General features: G+C 32.9%; 1 pseudogene; it reads right to left on the reverse strand.

Annotated features, from left to right (window-relative positions):
* The window catches only part of LOC149176057 (uncharacterized), a 99,958-nt pseudogene extending 83,006 nt beyond the window's left edge, over window positions 1-16,952 (reverse strand).
* Window positions 16,953-17,162: the final 210 nt, after the last annotated feature.

A 17,162-nucleotide genomic window follows, 5' to 3' on the forward strand; every position in this document is an offset into this window, starting at 1 on the left:
GATGTTGTGTTGCAGCGAAGGTATGTCATAGCAACTACAAATCTGTACGCGAGTTTGACACTAAGAAGGTGTGTACATTCGTTGATCTCCTTATGGGTAGTCACGTATATATATGGACATATATGTACGCAAGTGTGGTGAATGAGAATCATGTACATACATGAAAGTGATTTATAAGAGTCACGTACATCTGCTAGGGTTTTGCAGTATGAGATGTTAATGATGTTTAATCAGTTTTGTTATGTTTGATGTTGTCTTTTGATGATGTCTCTCTCATGATAATATGTGTTTGATCATTCTGGTTGGGTTGAATTTTTTATGAAATGATATGTTGACTAGGGATGATGCTACTGTGTGGTGATCTGTATTAGGTTCTATGATTTGTGGTGAGTTTAGTATGTAATTAAGTAATTGATTTAGTGTGACAGTGATTTAGACTTAGTTGTTTAGTATTTTGAGATGTGTATGAAGGTCTTCTTAAGAAGAAGCGCATACACACGCGGGTATGACTCAGAACAATAGTGTATATATTCTAACATATGATTGATCAGGGTTTACATTAGAAACAACTGGTTTCTGTAATGGATAACAATGTTTGGTTTATTAATGAGTAGTTGTGCATTGATATGATCTATCTTGGTTTAGTTTGATCTATTTGTATTGATTGATTAAGATTCAATGATTTCTTTGATGATTCAATTGGTTCAATGATTGAGTGATTGGTTTCAGAATTGTTATTTGGTATTGGGTTTAAATGATGATAGTGGGTCAGTCTAGAAATATGAAGAAAAGTGGCCTACAGGTTTGATGTTTTGGATCAGGTGGATCGAGTATGAAACATTATGAAACAAGGTCCACAGAGGTACTGAGAGTTGGAGCCTTCAATGAGGGAGTCAAAGCTTCCTTCTGGTGGTTGCTGGAAAATCTAATAAGGGGATTGGAGCTCCCTTTTGGTAGGTGCTAGTAAATGAGATCAGAGGGTTGGATATCCATTCTAGTGGGTGTTGGAGAATGAGAGAAGGTTGTACCCTTCTGGAGGTGGGTGCATGTGTACTGGTATGAGTCTGTGTCAGTACAATATTATAAGGTGTTTTCCTTTATAATTAAATATGGATATAGAGACAACGACGGTGGTGGTTTTCTCCCACATTGGGTTTCCACCTAAATTCCTAGTGTTCTCATGTGTTGATGTGTTTTCTTATGTGTTCTTACTACTCATGGATACTGTTCAATTAAAGAGAAATGAAGTAATGGCACACTCGTTAAACTAGAAATTATGATGAAATATATGAAAAGTTATCTAACTAGATATATGTAATTTTACTTCATCATAGTCATGTACATATGCTATTTTATTTAATGACAATAGCGTATAGAAATTTGAATAAGAAATGGAAAGGTTTAAGTGAGTTTTAAAATACTAATTTGTCCCCCCTCCCTCTAAGTATTTTTCGCAACAAGAGAAACCTTCACCTCCTTCAACCTCTTGAGCATGATGAATGAGGAAGAAAATCAAGTATCTGTAATCTTCAACAATGATAGATGTGTGTACTCTTTATATATTGTGAGGGTAGTGGTATGGTTTTGTACAAAATTTCAGATATGCCATGCATCCTCAATAATATTGCCAATCAATGTCACATCTCAAGAAATATATTTAAGTCTTAAATTCAAGGAATGAACAATGCATGGTGGCCTAAATACTTGTCTATATTTAGTTTCCATAATCAAGCCAATGACTTTCCAAATGGGTGCATTATCTGTGACTATTTACACACAACATTAAACATCATCTTCAATGAATTTAACAAACAACTCACCCATATATTATGCATCCTTGTATTCCCCAAGAGCATCAACTGCTTTCAAGGTCAGTCCATTTTGAGAATATACCATGAAATTGATGAGAGGATGGTGTGATATATCTGTCTATTCATAAAAAACAATACTGACACTAGATGAGATCCATGATGATTTAATAGATGGTAGAATTTTTTATCTGAATTTAAACAGGAGCGCAACAAATTACAGATATAACCATAAATACAAAGATGCAGCAGAAATAACACTTCATTTCATTAATATCAAATACTGAAATATGCTTACAAACATAATGGAAATAAGGCTAGCTCGGGCGATGGTAGCTTATCTCTGAGAATATATGTGGTGGCTACATGCCTCTGAGTTGTGTTACAATGAGGTTCCAAGGTCTATTTATTATTGAGAAACAATGGAAAACCCTAAACATCCAGAAACCTAACCCTAGGAGATGAAGCGCCAAAATTGTGGGCCCCATTTGGGTAAATTGGTACATCAATTTCCCGAGGTCGTAACTTTTCCATACGATCTCCATTCTTCTATCATGATACCTCGTTTTGAAGATCTCGAAGAGTAGGCAAAAATATAAATGACCTCCTCATTTGGGGCTTCTCTAGTCTCTCTGTTTTCCCTAAAAACGTCATTTGGGGCCTCAAAATGGCTCTGAAAGTTCACGACCTGAAAAAATGCCAAAAATAATAAATTATGCTACAATTAAGGAAACTAAAAAACTGAAAGAGACAGTGTTTGGGGACCAAGTGAAATAGGAGGGTTGCCACCAATATCCACCTGGATCAATTTTATCTGCCTCCTTCATTGCCTTAACCAACAATGTGGTTCTAAGATTCTTTGAACTTGGAGGTACATAACAATTGGAGCCATGTCAACTAGAGCTCGACACATCTCAATAAACAAATAAGATTGCGCAACATTAAAATAAATGAAGTTGAGATAGAAAAATAATGGAATTATAATATCAACCTCATCTCGCTTCTCACGTAGAAAAATCTTGTCCATTGGAACATAAGTTTGGGTTGCCCTCTTTTTTGTTGGTTGAATTTCAGTGCCACTGCCAAATCTACTACTACTAGTATTCCTCAAGAATGAAAGAGAATCTTCACCCTTTTCTAATTTTCCTACTTGTTGCCACCATGTTCCCTAAGCCAGTTGCATCCTCCCTTTCCAAATCCATTCTTCCTTTATCACTGATAATTTCACATTCTCCAATTCCACAAGGAAGCCCCAACAAATGGCCCTTAACTCGAAAATAAGTGTTCTTAGATTCACCCTTGCAGAAATTACAAGAACATCAAACATTCCCTCCCCGACCAACCTTTTACCCTTATTTCTTTGTTACATACTTCCATAGAGGGTACTCTTTTAGTTGTGCTTGTTGTATTGCTAAAGAAGCATCATATGTGGGATAAGAAGCACCTACAGCTTCACTTGAAGCACTTGGAGCACTATGACCAACAGATGCTGAAAAAATGGGAGGGAGGGACCATGAACGACACCACCCTTTGCCTTTCCTTTGACCTCTACTAGCTACGATGGATGATTGAGCCATTAATCTTCTTGTTGTTACAAAACCCACATGTGTAATAAAAATGACGCGCAAATGCAAGTTGCAACAGTCACCAAATCCTTCACCTACAAAAAAGGAAATGATTAAATAATTAATGATTAAACACTTAATTTGCATAGGTGCAACAATTTCATAATCCATAGTCACCTGAACCTTATTCCAAATATACATGGCATAGTTTAAGGCAGTGGAGACGCATTTAGTCAAAGATAATATTTATGAAATTTCTTGAACAAAAATATTTGTGTCTTTTCATAAAAAAAAGCAAGATTTCAATCCTTAGAAGCTACTACGTAAAATAGAAATTAGAGTGGGACTTGTGTTCATACTCCTAAAAGGCCCTTTGTTCAGCTAACAATGGTAAGCTTTTTGGATATAGAGAATCATACTAATCGTCGTGTGCCTTAGGATTTTGGAAAATACCAAAATCAGTGAATTAAAGACTCCTTCTCGCTATAGATGGGGCAAGCTAAGGGGCTTAAGCGTGTTTTCCTTAATTGTTAAACAATGTCATGCATTATGCATGGTAATACAAATGAAAACCTTATAGCATCTGTGTGAAATAAAGTTGTCTGCGACATATTTGAAAGAAAACCCTTTTCCTTGTGTCTACCTTTCTCATGTAAAGAGCTCCCTAAGTCTTGTCTTCTTCATGTGTGAGGGGTCAATGTCATGTCCCCCACTTGTCTAGTGTCCATTAACGGTCAAAAGTCTCAATGCATATTTTTAGAGATAGAAAGGAGATTTGTTTAAATTCTCATGCATGTGCTTAGTAATTGGGTTCCCATTATGTCATTACTAGAGCTTAATAAGAGCCACTTAATCTAGAGTGGTCCACTTGTTTATTGAGTGCATTGGTGGTTTTGGCCAGGTCGGTAAAATTATGTAAAAGTAAACTTAATCAACAGTTAATGTATCTCGACATTTTTTTTTTTTGGGATGTAAGTTGTGTAGTTGAAACTTTAACCAATCCAACTCTAGGGTTTGTACTTCTAAGCCTCACTATAAGAAAAGGGCACAAGTTCAGTCATCTGTTCCTCTAAACCTAAGAGTATGGAGAGTCGAGACCATAAAGAAAGCTATTTCAAAAGTTAAAAATCATGAATTGCAGCTGACACCTACCAGCAGACAATGTAAAGTTCCAACATGGCTGCGACTCTAGCAACTCTAGTGAGCTTTAACGATGAAAAATGACCGAAAGAAACCAAAAAAAAAAGAACCGTGCACGAGCTTTATCAGCGACTTTTCTTGGGACACATGTCCTAAGAGAAAAAAACATTAGGGTACATTTGTTCCACGTCAAACACACATGTCTCGATTGGAAGACATGTTCAAAACCATTTTGAAAACGTTTTAGGTCGTATTTCATGTCTCACTTGTGAAATATGGGACCTGTGACTTAGATACTAACTCAATATATTTTCTTTTGCTTAGTTCATGCTTATTATACAGGTTCAATTCTTGTATTCTCACGAAAATTAAAATGTAACAAGTTTTTCCTTTCTAGTAGAAGAAATTGTATATTAGTTTATGTAATAAAATATCTACATATACAGTGGTGCCTATGCATACAAAATTTATTTATATTTAGGACTCTCTGTGAAACCTGAAAGATCTCAGGATCCACATGTCTAACCCAGGCATAAAACAAAAACCTTGATCCTATTATGATATTAACTATAAATATATTTAATCATACTTATAGTATTTAACATTTCTTGTTTATTAAGACAATATTTTCTTCATTCAATCTTGGAGCTTTCTTTGCTTTTCTTTCTTACTCTTAAAGTGTGCTTCGTCACGTACCACTTTTTCAAGTACCCCTTTCCTTTTCTTTCATCTGTAACGAGGTCTCCTCTCCTGTCCTTCGTCATCTTTCCTGGTACTGGCAAGAGCGAGTTAGTAAAAAACAACATAATTCCTAATATTCCATATTCAGTTTTAGTATTTAAACTTTCTATATACACACATACTCTCGTTTACATTGTTAACCATTGCAATGCATATTAGTAACTACACTTATTATACTAATTTCTTCAAGGAATTAGTACTTGTCTAATCCTTTAAGAAATAAGTCAAAGCTTCCACATTCCTCCTTGCCTTCAACTAACTTCCCGTCTAAGTTCCCCAGGAACTCTCAAGAAAAAATATTGCAATTCTTCATCTCCTCAACTTTTTAGCAACATCTTTCTAAACCCTTTTTGTGTTAACTAGTTTTTCTCTCCAACTTATAGTTGTTTTTCAAGGTAATTGTATTTATCTCCCACAATACTTTGCATGGAATCCACAAAGGGTATTTGTCTCCAACCCTGTAAGTTTTTATTGTGGTCTGTATTTTTTGTTTGAATTTTTTTCATTCAACTCACTTTTATAAGTTCAAAATCTCTCTTTCATAAGCTCAAAATAATGACAAAACCAAGATTTTTTTTCTTAATTTTTGTTTCTGCCTCTTTAAACATAATTACCTCAACTATTTTTCATAACAATTAAAAGTTTATTTTGGACATTAGCCTTTAACATATTTGTGAGAAGACTAATATAACAAAACAATTTCTCATTTCATTTTTTTAAATAAAAATAATATTTCATTACATGTCTTTTCATTTTTCCAGTTTTCCAAACCTGTAAACAAATAAAACTCAAGTAAAATTTTCCAAGAATATTATAATCTTATTGATAATTGAGTGTTTTATATCATAAATATGTCATGACTTAAAAATGTAATATAACTTATACATTATACCATCACACCATCTTACTGGAAATTTAGTGTTTTACATTATTTATAAGTTATAATTCAAGAGAGTAGACGACCTACAAAACTCGTGATTAAACATTTAAGCACTACATCTAATAACATGTAGTGTGTATTTTTATTTAATTTTTAGGAAGCGGAGCTGTAAGGAAGCAGGTTCCTGTCTATTGGGACTTTATGCATAAAGTTGTAAAGAAGTATTCTGAGTGTTTTGTTAGGAAGTGTTTTATGTAAGCATTTAGAGTAAGTATTTAGTCTCAGACATATTTACACAGGAAAGGATAAGTCTCAATATTTTTTACCACCATTTTAATTTTTTATATTAATGAGAAAATCGATGATAGAAATGGAATTATTTTTTTTTGAGATCATTTTAACTTTTTATATTAATGAGAAAATTGATGATAGAAATGGAATTATTTTTTTGAGATTTTTTGAATTTTCTGGTGTTGAAATTTGGTTCAAAAGATTAACTTGAAATTTTAATTTTGATTATTTAAATTGGTTTTTTGATTGTATATATAGATTCATTTCCTTGCAAAATTCTAAAGCACTTGGATTGTCCAAGGTTATCCATCAAACTTATCATTTCAATAAATTTCTGTTAGATTTTACAAAAATTAGACTAAAAAACCCACCTGAAAATTTTCCAAAAATTCTCATTACAAACTATTCTGATGAGAATTTCGGGTTAAAATAATTGTTATAACTATTTCAACTTCTTACAATAACGACAAAGCATATAATGAAAATCTGGATTTTAAAGAGGATGATGAAAAGTTGGGGGTTCAAAGTAGCTTGGAATTTTATTTTGGTTCATGTATTCGCTTCCTTTGTGAACAATATTGTTGGATTATTTATAGATATGGATTTTTTATTAAAATGCCAACCAGATAACGATCAAAGACAAATAATTATCAAAATAGATTGCATGGTTAATTGAAAATCATTATAATATATTGCATGGTTAATTGAAAATCATTATAATATATCTGAATTTGATTTTAATGATTCAGGGCATAACTTATTGTGGATTTTGGAAACCAAGTAACAACTTCTTATAAATTCCTTCGGCCATATATATTCATTACTCTATTTATTGACATTTAACTTGTATAAGACTCTTTTTATTCATATTATATATGCAATTATTGTGCATGTAAATTGGATAAACAAAAATAAAAAGACATGTATTCTCTTAAAAAAACCAGTAGTTCCATACGTTGAACCATAACTAAAATTGGCAGATGTAATGGTTTGCTGCCGTTTATATACATATATAGTATCTAGCTTGTGGTTATTGGCAAAGGCCTATTCTTTCTTCGATAGTTCCTATCTTTTGAAACATGAGGGAATTTTGCAACCCAAAATTGCGTATTTCAAAAGCTCTTCCATAATGACTGAAGTCGTTTGGAAGAAAAGCTCTAATTCAATGCATTTATGGTTTTTTAAGTAAGGATTTCCCTTAGATATAAGGAGGGAGAATATATATATATATATATCGAAACTAATTTATTATTAACCTGAATCTCCTAATCCTTGTAATGAGTTAGTTTTTCTTCACCTTTCCTAGAGTTGGTTGTCAATTAATTTTAGAAAGGAGTAATTTTGTGTCTATAATGAAACTATTGCACTTGAAATACCACCCGTGGACATCAAGTGCAAACTCTATTAGCTTGAAAATTTGAGCTACTATGTTTTAGAGATACATTACATTTGGCTTGCACTTGAAATACCACCCGTAAGACATCAAGTGCAAACTCTAGTAGCTTGAAAATTTGAGCTACTATGTTTTAGAGATACATTACATTGGGCTTTGTTGAGTAATCCATCTAAAGTGTTAAGGTTTAAGGTATTGGTATAGAATTGAATTTATTGATGGATGTTTCCCTTATTAATATGTTACATTGTGTATGGTTAACTACTTGTATTCTAAAAATATATATACTAAGCAAAATTTTTAAAATTATTGAAAATTTAAGTGTCATCCTATTGTCGGAGTATCCTTGGCCTTGAGCAATCTTCATCAACCAAAAACATGTTTACTTTGATTTCGTAATAAGTTTTGTTACTCCAATGTGTTTTAAGTTGTTGATGTACTCTGATGTTTTTAAGTTGTTGATGCATCTATTATGCTAGTTGTTGATACACCTAGCTCGTAGTTACTACTCCAGTAACTGCATTTTATCAAAGTGATGATTTCTTGTGAGTTGTTGACACTCCTAGGATCGTGTGTTGATACTCTTGTTGCGTGGAGTTGCGAAGATATCCAAAATCAGTAGTTGTTTAGTTGCACTGCTACAAGACAACCACTACGAGACACACTACGAGAATGAGATAGAGGTTGCAAATTTTACTTGTATGCAAACTAAGAGGAAGTGAATCCATTTGGTTCTAAAAGACATAGAGGTTGGCGGCATGGGAAGCAATTTGTTTCAGTGGAATACGAATAGGTTGGCAATGTGAAGATAAATTGTAGGAACACGAAAGAAAAAATAATTGTTCTTTTGGCCTATTGGTTTCGACTGGTTCACTTCGACTCTCCGGCTTTGGTTGTTGGACTATTGGCATTGGTTTTGGCTACTACATGATTTTCAAAGAGTGTGACTCGTTGTTGTATGAATTAACAAGGGTGTTTGGTTGTTGTCTATAGTATTGTTGTGTAACAATATAGGAATTTCAAGTACTCTAAGAAATTCACTCTCACATTTGTATTCTTGTGTATAAAAACATGTTTTGAATAAATAAAATGTATTTGAATCCTTTATATGTTCTCGTGAGTAGAATTGAATTACTCTTTGTTTGAGTTGTGTGATTCAACCATTGAATTACATTATTGTAGTAGTCAAATTCCAATGGCTTGGGTTGTGCACTCTGTAACAACGATCTAGATTATATAGGTTCTATGAAAGCCACAAAATTCTAGGTTGCATCAATTTGTATCAGCATGGGATTCATTTTGGGATTTGCACCTTGAATTGCTTCATGTAATAAGATTCCAGAAAACCTTGTTGAGTGGTTGCACAATAAGAGTGTTGAAGGGACAATTTTGGTCATGGAACATGGATTGAGGTTTGTGGAAGTTGGTGAGACATTTACAACTTGTAAGGATGCCATTGAAGAGAAGAGGAGTAGGATGAGGAGGTGCAAAAAATCGAGAGCTAGAATAGATAAGACGAAGAATAAAAGAGTTGGAGCATAGAGGAAATGGATATGTAGAAGTAGATTTAGAGCCAAAAAAGGAAATCAATGAAGAACAAGAGGTTGAGGAGAGAGACTACGCAGTGAGGTTCATTTCATATTTGAGCAACAGATGCAATGCAAGAGTTAAAGTTTCCTATTATGATGGAAATATGAGAGTTCATGTGCTTATTGATTGGATTGGAGAACTCGAAAGGTACTTTGAGTATGAAAATATTCAAGATCCAAATTGGGTAAAATTTACCATGATAATGTTGAAAGCTCATGTTGCACTGTGGTAGGATATGTTGCAACAGGAAATAGTAAATAATTAGCTAAAAAATATCAATACTTGGAAGAAGATAGTCATGAAGATCAAGGATAAATTTATGCCTATTGATTAATAGTAGAATTTGTATAGACAAATCCAAAATGTAAGACAAAAGGAGACTTGTGTTCATGAGTGGAAGAGTTTTTCATAATGTCACTTCGATCTAGTATAAAAGAACTAGAATTCCAAAGAGTCACAAGGTATGTGAACAAACTAAAATACTTGATTCAAGAAAAAATGACTACACATTATTTCCAGAGAGTTGATGAAGGCTATCACATTTCCCTCAAGGTAAAGAAATATTCGAATAGGAAAACAGAATAAAAAAGTAGAGGAATATGTTTTAAGGGAAGAGGTAAGGTGGGGACTCCTAGAGGTAGTGAAAATGAAGAAGAATCCACCAATGGTAAAGGTGGAAGAGGTGGAAACAGTGTTGGAAGAGGTATAGGAAATCTCGGAAGAGGAAAGAGAATATGTAATTACTTGTTATCGTTGTGGAGTTGAAGGGCATAAGAAATTTGAGTGCCCAGAAGGACAACATTTAGGGAGATGAAGTGAAGTTGGAACACAAGGTACACAAGTTGATGAAGCTTCCATTTCTAGAGAAAATGTGACTATACTTCAACAAGAACGGGGAGAAAATTTGATGTTTCAAATAATACTACTCAAGCCTCAAAAGAAGATAGTGGAAGAACGAGAAGTGGAAGAAAACTTTTCAAAAATAAATGTAAGGTCTAAGGAAAGTGTTGTAACTTGGTTATAGATGATGCAAGTACAAAGAATTTAGTGTCCACTAAAGTCATGGACAAATTGTAACTCAATACTTTAGTCCATCCAAACCTTAATGAAGTCTCATGGTTACAAAAGGGAGAGTAGATGGCTGTGACTAAGGAATGGTTAGTGAATTCTCAAATTAGTAGTCTTCAGGAGCAATTATTGTGGGTGTGCCTGATATGGACACATGCCACATATTTATGGGAATACCATGCATGCTTGATAGAAAATTTCACCATGATGGCTGGGAGAATACATATGAGTTCAGGAAAGATAGACAACGATACAAAGTCACCACAATGTTAGAAAATACCCCTATAACACCAGGAAGTTGTAGAAGTACCATCACATTGTTAGCGGGTTAGCAACACCCCTATATTTTGTGGAAAAATAAAGGGCCCCCATTTTAGACTTTCAAAATTTCCCACTTTGGCCACAATTGATTGGTTGTTGGTTTATCCTATTGGTGTTAATGGAATTTTATGGGAAAGATTTTTTGATCACATGATTCATTGAAATTCCCCTCCTTCATTCAAGGGTCAATATGTAATAAAGGGGATATGCTTATAAATATCATTACCATATGTGTGCCCTGTGTTTATTCAATGATCATTGGATTATATAAGGACTCAAAACATGATAATAACATCATGCGGTTACTTTAAAATTATGAATGTGATTTCCTTTATATAGCATATGAACTATAATATGTAAAGGCTCGTTACATAATCTTTGATTCTATAACAAGCTTATATTTTTCCTATCACATGTTGTAATCTCTTCGTAACGTTATCTTTCATATATTTTGATAAAAAAATTGAGCCCTAATATAGTCTAGGTTAATGGTTTTCCCCTCGTCCTCATTATCATACTTTTCCCTTTTCAAGTTCTGGTTATGTCATGCTAATTCCTTCTATCTTTATTCATTATTCCTTGAATGTTTGACTATGAGTGCTTTCAACATTTTAGTTTGATCACTTTTTGAATGTAGTGTTTGATCCTTTCCTTCTCTGATTTATTCAATGGGTCTTAGCTTCTCTTGGTGATTTTCATTTTTTGAAAAGATTATAAATATGTATGTTGTTTATATTAGTTAATGAACATATATGTGTTTGAAACTATAATTGTGTGAATATAAAATATTAAAATAGAAAAAAAATAGCTTTATTTTAATTAATTGTACATATACCAGTATAGATCCATCTTAACCATCAATCTACCAAGCACTGAGAATGGATCAAATCTCATTATATGCAAACATCTTTCTATAATGAAAAAATCCATCTTAACTATGGATCTACCAAGAGATGAGAATGGACCAAATCTCATTAGATGCAAACCTCTTTTTAGAATGCAAAAATTGAAAAAATATGTACACATCAAAAGATTTAATCATTATTAGTGCTTGATAAATCTGTGATTAAGATAGATTTATAGTGGTTTTTTTTTCTCTTTATATATAAACCATATGTAATTTTTCACTGTTTAAATTGTATTTTTGAATAATTTATTATCATTAATATTTCACATTCAAAATTGAATGAGTTACACATGTTTCTCTTACTAAGAAGTAACTAAATTATTTTACCTTTAATTACTTTTTCATTTTGAGCATTGAAATAGATTAATAATGTTTTATAAATTTTTTTATTAAAACTTACCAAATATGTATAATCAATTATGTTTTTATTATAGGTGACAATATTTTTTAATTTAAAGTATTTATTTAGGAACATGCGTCAACTTCAAGTTCAACATAGACATAATTACATATCGTCGTCATTTTGGATTGTAGAATAAGCCTCTCCTCTCAATCAAATAATTTATATATACATTAACGAATGAAATATAATATATAGTTTATATATAGTATAGTTTTTTAATTTCTTACATCTCATGTATATATTGTACTAACAAATTAATAAAATGTGTCTAAAATAAAAATAACTTATTTTATTTTATTTAAACCCCAAGTCAAGCCTAATACACAAGCACAAGAATCAATCAAAGCTCTAACATCGAACCATCACATGAAATCCAACGCTTAGTACAAAAAGCACTAAGCCATGAAGGAGGAGGAGTTAAAATAGTGTAGCATTCACCAAATCATCATTTTAAAAATTAGTCGGCATGAACCAGAAACTATCCAAACCCGCTGGTTCATTAGGCATCTGGGTCGAACCAGGAAAAAAACCCAGTTTAAGGGATGAATTCACCAATCAAATCACAAAATCGGTAAAAAAACTGGTTTATGATGGAACTGAACTGTTTATGGTCAAATCGGTTGGTTCCATCATAAACTGGCATGTTCATTGCCAACGCTGCGATGGTCGATGACGGACCCACATAGACTCTTTTTGAAAGCTTCTTGGATGTTTTGGAGGGAAAGTAAGGGTTGTTTCCCTCCAAAAACACCCCCTCCAAGCCTTTAAAAGGAGCTCACCCCACGCTTACCCCCCTGATTTTCGACTCACATCTTATTTGGAGTTTTTGTTTGTTTCATTAGGAGCTTGGAGAGCATTGAATTTTTGCAGGAGTAGTGGAACAACAGAGAGTTTGAGCTAAGTAGTAGCCACCATGCCTCCAAAATCTAAAGATACTACATGGACTCATTGTGATATGATTGATGGAAAAATGATCTGTAAATATTGTCAAAAATCTATTGAACGAGGGGGTATTAACAGGTTCAAGCAACACTTGGTTGGGATAGGAGACCATGTAAATCCATGTGGAGAACTAAATGAATTAATAGGGCATATTAGGGTAGAATACCTTCAAACATTTGAGGCTCAAGTCACTGAACCAATAGAGAAGTTTGTGACTCAAGTAGTTGCAAAGTTTGGTAGTCGAGACTAAAACAACTAAGTATGATCATGATGAGAAGTTTCAACTTTCAAAGTTTCAAGTAATAATGTTGATTACTAATATCATATATGCAGAATTTTAGTAGGCCAGTGGCCCCATAGCTTGTAGGCTTTGTTTTTGGACTCTAGAGGCCATTTAGAGCCTCATTGATTATATATTTGTTTGTTGATACGTATTGCACTTGATGCCATTTTGATATTTTCACCTTTACATGGTATATATATGAGCAAAATTTGCATATTTTGTTTCTATTGGTTTTGAATCATGGTTTTAAATCTTAGAAAAATAATCATTAAAAAATAATTGCTTCATGTGTTTTTTGAAACTAATTCATTGAGATCTAACGAGTCCCCATTTGAAATCTGGTTTATTAGGTGGACTGGTTTGGTCATCGGTTCTGGCTTTTAAAACTATGTGCCGAATAGCCTTGAGAGCTATGGCATATTAAAACAACTTTGAACTCTTACTCCCAAAAAATGTGGGATTTATCCCCAAATTGCAAAGTTAATAGAAAAATAAAAAATCAATAAAAAAAATGGGAAAACGACATGAATTTCATGGATGATTTCACGCTGATTGGGGATGAATCCGAGAAATATGAAACACAGGTTTTTCTCAAAGTGACCCAAATTAGTTTTTCTCACGACAATTTTGTCTATTGATAGAGGTAAATTCACAGTGACACCCAATATGCCAAACCACTCTTCCTTCATGAGATTTCACCTATTTGGATCTGCTTTTTCTGAATTTGGAGGTTATATTTAATTTTGGTATGATCTTGATTGACTATGATATTAGATTCAACTACTTGGAGTGCAAAATTTCTTTGAATTTTTTCAATCAAACAAACACTAATATTCAATTTAGATATACCAAAAATGAGGCCATATTTATTTTTTTATTGGAATCTGTTCTTTCAATGAAATTGAATGGAACTTATTATTAATATCTTGGGCTATTAATAGCTATATTCATTTTTTATGTTGCAATATTTGATTCCAGAAGAAATTTTTAGCACGCAACTGAAAATGAATTGGGCGAAAATGTAGTGAAGTGACTAAATTTTGGCTCAATTTATGACCAAACTAGGATGAATATGGAGAATGAGGAATGTGGGTTTTTCTTACAATGGGTTTAGTTAGCTCTTACATGGGAAGTTTTGCAATCCAATGCATAATTTGGGAGATTTTCTTTTTTCTTCAAGAGCTTGTGTTGCTGGTTGCACCCAACCATGCACAAGAGAAAAAAATCGTTTGATTTTTATGTTTTTTTTGTTTTAAAATAAAATATTTTATCTAAAAGCATATCAAGAAAGGTTTTTTTTTATTAAAACTCGTTTTTTATTATAAATCATAAATTTATTTTAATAAATTGTTTTTTTTTAATATGGTTATATTTTAGTTATAATTCAGCTTAGATCCATCTTAACTTTGGATCTACCGAACACTGAGAATGATCAAATCTCTTGAGGAGAAAACCTATAATGACCCATCTCGAATTACGGGAAACATATAATTATTAGCATGGAAACAAGGCATGCATATAACAACTACATATGCATGCATTGCATGCACTGCACTAGTATACACACTAATTGCTTATGAAGGCTGCATAAGTATACGATCAATTAATGGATTAAGTAAAAATACTAACGTATTAAGTCTAAAATTCATAATAAATTTAATGAATAGACTAAACTAAAGTAATAGTTAATTTAACTAAATCCATTAATTAATAAACTCATTTAAAACATTAATTAAATACACCCTTTTAACAAAATAACACACTAATTAATAAAAACCATATCAAAGAAACTCAAGAACGAATTCAAATCAACCAAATCCAATTTTTGTTGTAATTATTTTTATATAATAATTTATGGCAATGACCACCTCAAAAATCAATAAAATCCATTCATGATGGCAAGTGATCGAAGGAACAAATGAAATATAGAATAATAAAAGGCCATTGATTATGAGAGAGAGAGGATCAATGACTGACACGAGATCTTAAAAAAAAAAACTAATGCAGAGGAGGTGGGGATTTTGGAGATAAGAGGGGGAGTTCTTGGGGATCAAATGGATAAGAAAAAGTACAAAGAGGACCACAATGAAGGGATTCGTCAGTAGAGTAAATATGAGGCATGAGCCTAAGTCTCAAGATTCAAGCATTGTTCTTGGAGTTTTGGACACAAGGGTTATAAGAATTCAATTTCGAAGTCTTCTAGGTCTGGGAACCGGAGAGGTTGATCCTAGATAGGCAAGGAGGAATTGGTGATTTTGATAATGAAAGTATAAGACTTCGATTTTCCACGGAGCAATGTCAGCTAGGGATTGACATCATACATGAAAACCGCATATGTGCATGCATTTAATTTGATAAATTGTATGTGAAATTTGCTTCTCTCATGGAACTAGAGTACTAAGACATACACATGGTATTAGAGCTAGTTTCAAACTCTTGGAACTTATAGGATCTATCATCCATGGAAGTTAGATTTTTTTCCTTCACATTTGAAAATATACATTTCGTAGTCTATACTTATTCTTTACACAATTTATAACAAGATCGATTTTCACTTGATTTTCTCGAAGCCTATTGATTTACTTCAAGTTTAATACTAAATAACATGAATTTACATAATAGAGTTGATATAAAGCAAAATTATTTGAAGCATTAAGAAAAATGAAAGAAATGAAAAACCATAATAAATGTTTATGAAACAAAACTTATGCAGCAAGCGAGTGTTACCTAGAGGGGAAATTCTTATTGTACCTTTTCCCAGAGAATTGAACTGGGATTCAATCTTCTTCAAAAAAATCATTTCATCTTTCAAAGTTTTGGAAGTCTCTTCATGGTACTTAGTCAATATCTTGCAATAAGCCTCCATAAATTGATCAAGTTTTGGGTTCATTTTGATCCTCACAGTCCGACGTCGTTGGTCTTGGTGTTCACGAGCAAGAGCATCAACATGGGCCGTCCTCGGGGGTAGCCTCAATATTTTGACAATCGATATAAACTCCCAACAAGATCAAATACTGTGGATGCACTAATATTTTTTATTTTACTGCATGCTTCTCATCATCCACATTGAAATGAGGACTATTAGCATCCAAGGACAAGATCATTTGTGCATCTCCTCAAGCCTACGAAGTTGATCATGTGACTATGGGGTTTATCAGAACATTTGAGCACTGATCTATGTAGTAACTTTTGGCTTGTTCCCTATGAAATTCAAACTGATTATGAAGAGCAGAGAAATTTTTTGTCTTAATTTATGACATGGACAAATCTGACATGATAGACTGCTTAGAGACTAACCTGCCCATCCTAGCCTATTGTTTGATCTTATGGCTTCATTGAGAATCCTGAAACATTACTTCCAAGAGAAGGTAATCAACATCACTTAGGAATGATGAAAATGAGGTTGGCATCCTCATCGACATAATATTTTCACTTTCTTGAGGCTCCTGTTGGGTTATCAGTGCCATCAATAAGCTAACACTAACATCTCTATATTATGTCATGTTAACTCCATAAAGTAAAGATGGGGCTTGTGTAGTTATTGTATTCAGATGATTGATATTAGAATGAAACACTTTCTTCGAGACTTTGTTTCCTAATTCCAGTCTATTGGCAAACATATATATTTCAATCCCCTATTTTTCCTCTAAAAATAGAAGAGAAAGTCTCATATGCACTGGAGGAATTCATTGTGTGAATTAAACATGCATCCCTTTCCTAATTCTAGATCCCAGCATAGATGTCATTATGTCTTTTCCTTTCCTTTTCTAGTTTTTTTTGTAATTGTGTGACTTTCCAAATTCAAATACTTATACACACAACAAACTTTT

The sequence above is a fragment of the Pinus tabuliformis genome, chromosome 4_1, assembly GCF_031772625.1.
Source record: "Pinus tabuliformis cultivar Carrire ecotype Pingquan chromosome 4_1, CPIR1, whole genome shotgun sequence".
NCBI classification, from domain to species: domain Eukaryota; kingdom Viridiplantae; phylum Streptophyta; class Pinopsida; order Pinales; family Pinaceae; genus Pinus; species Pinus tabuliformis.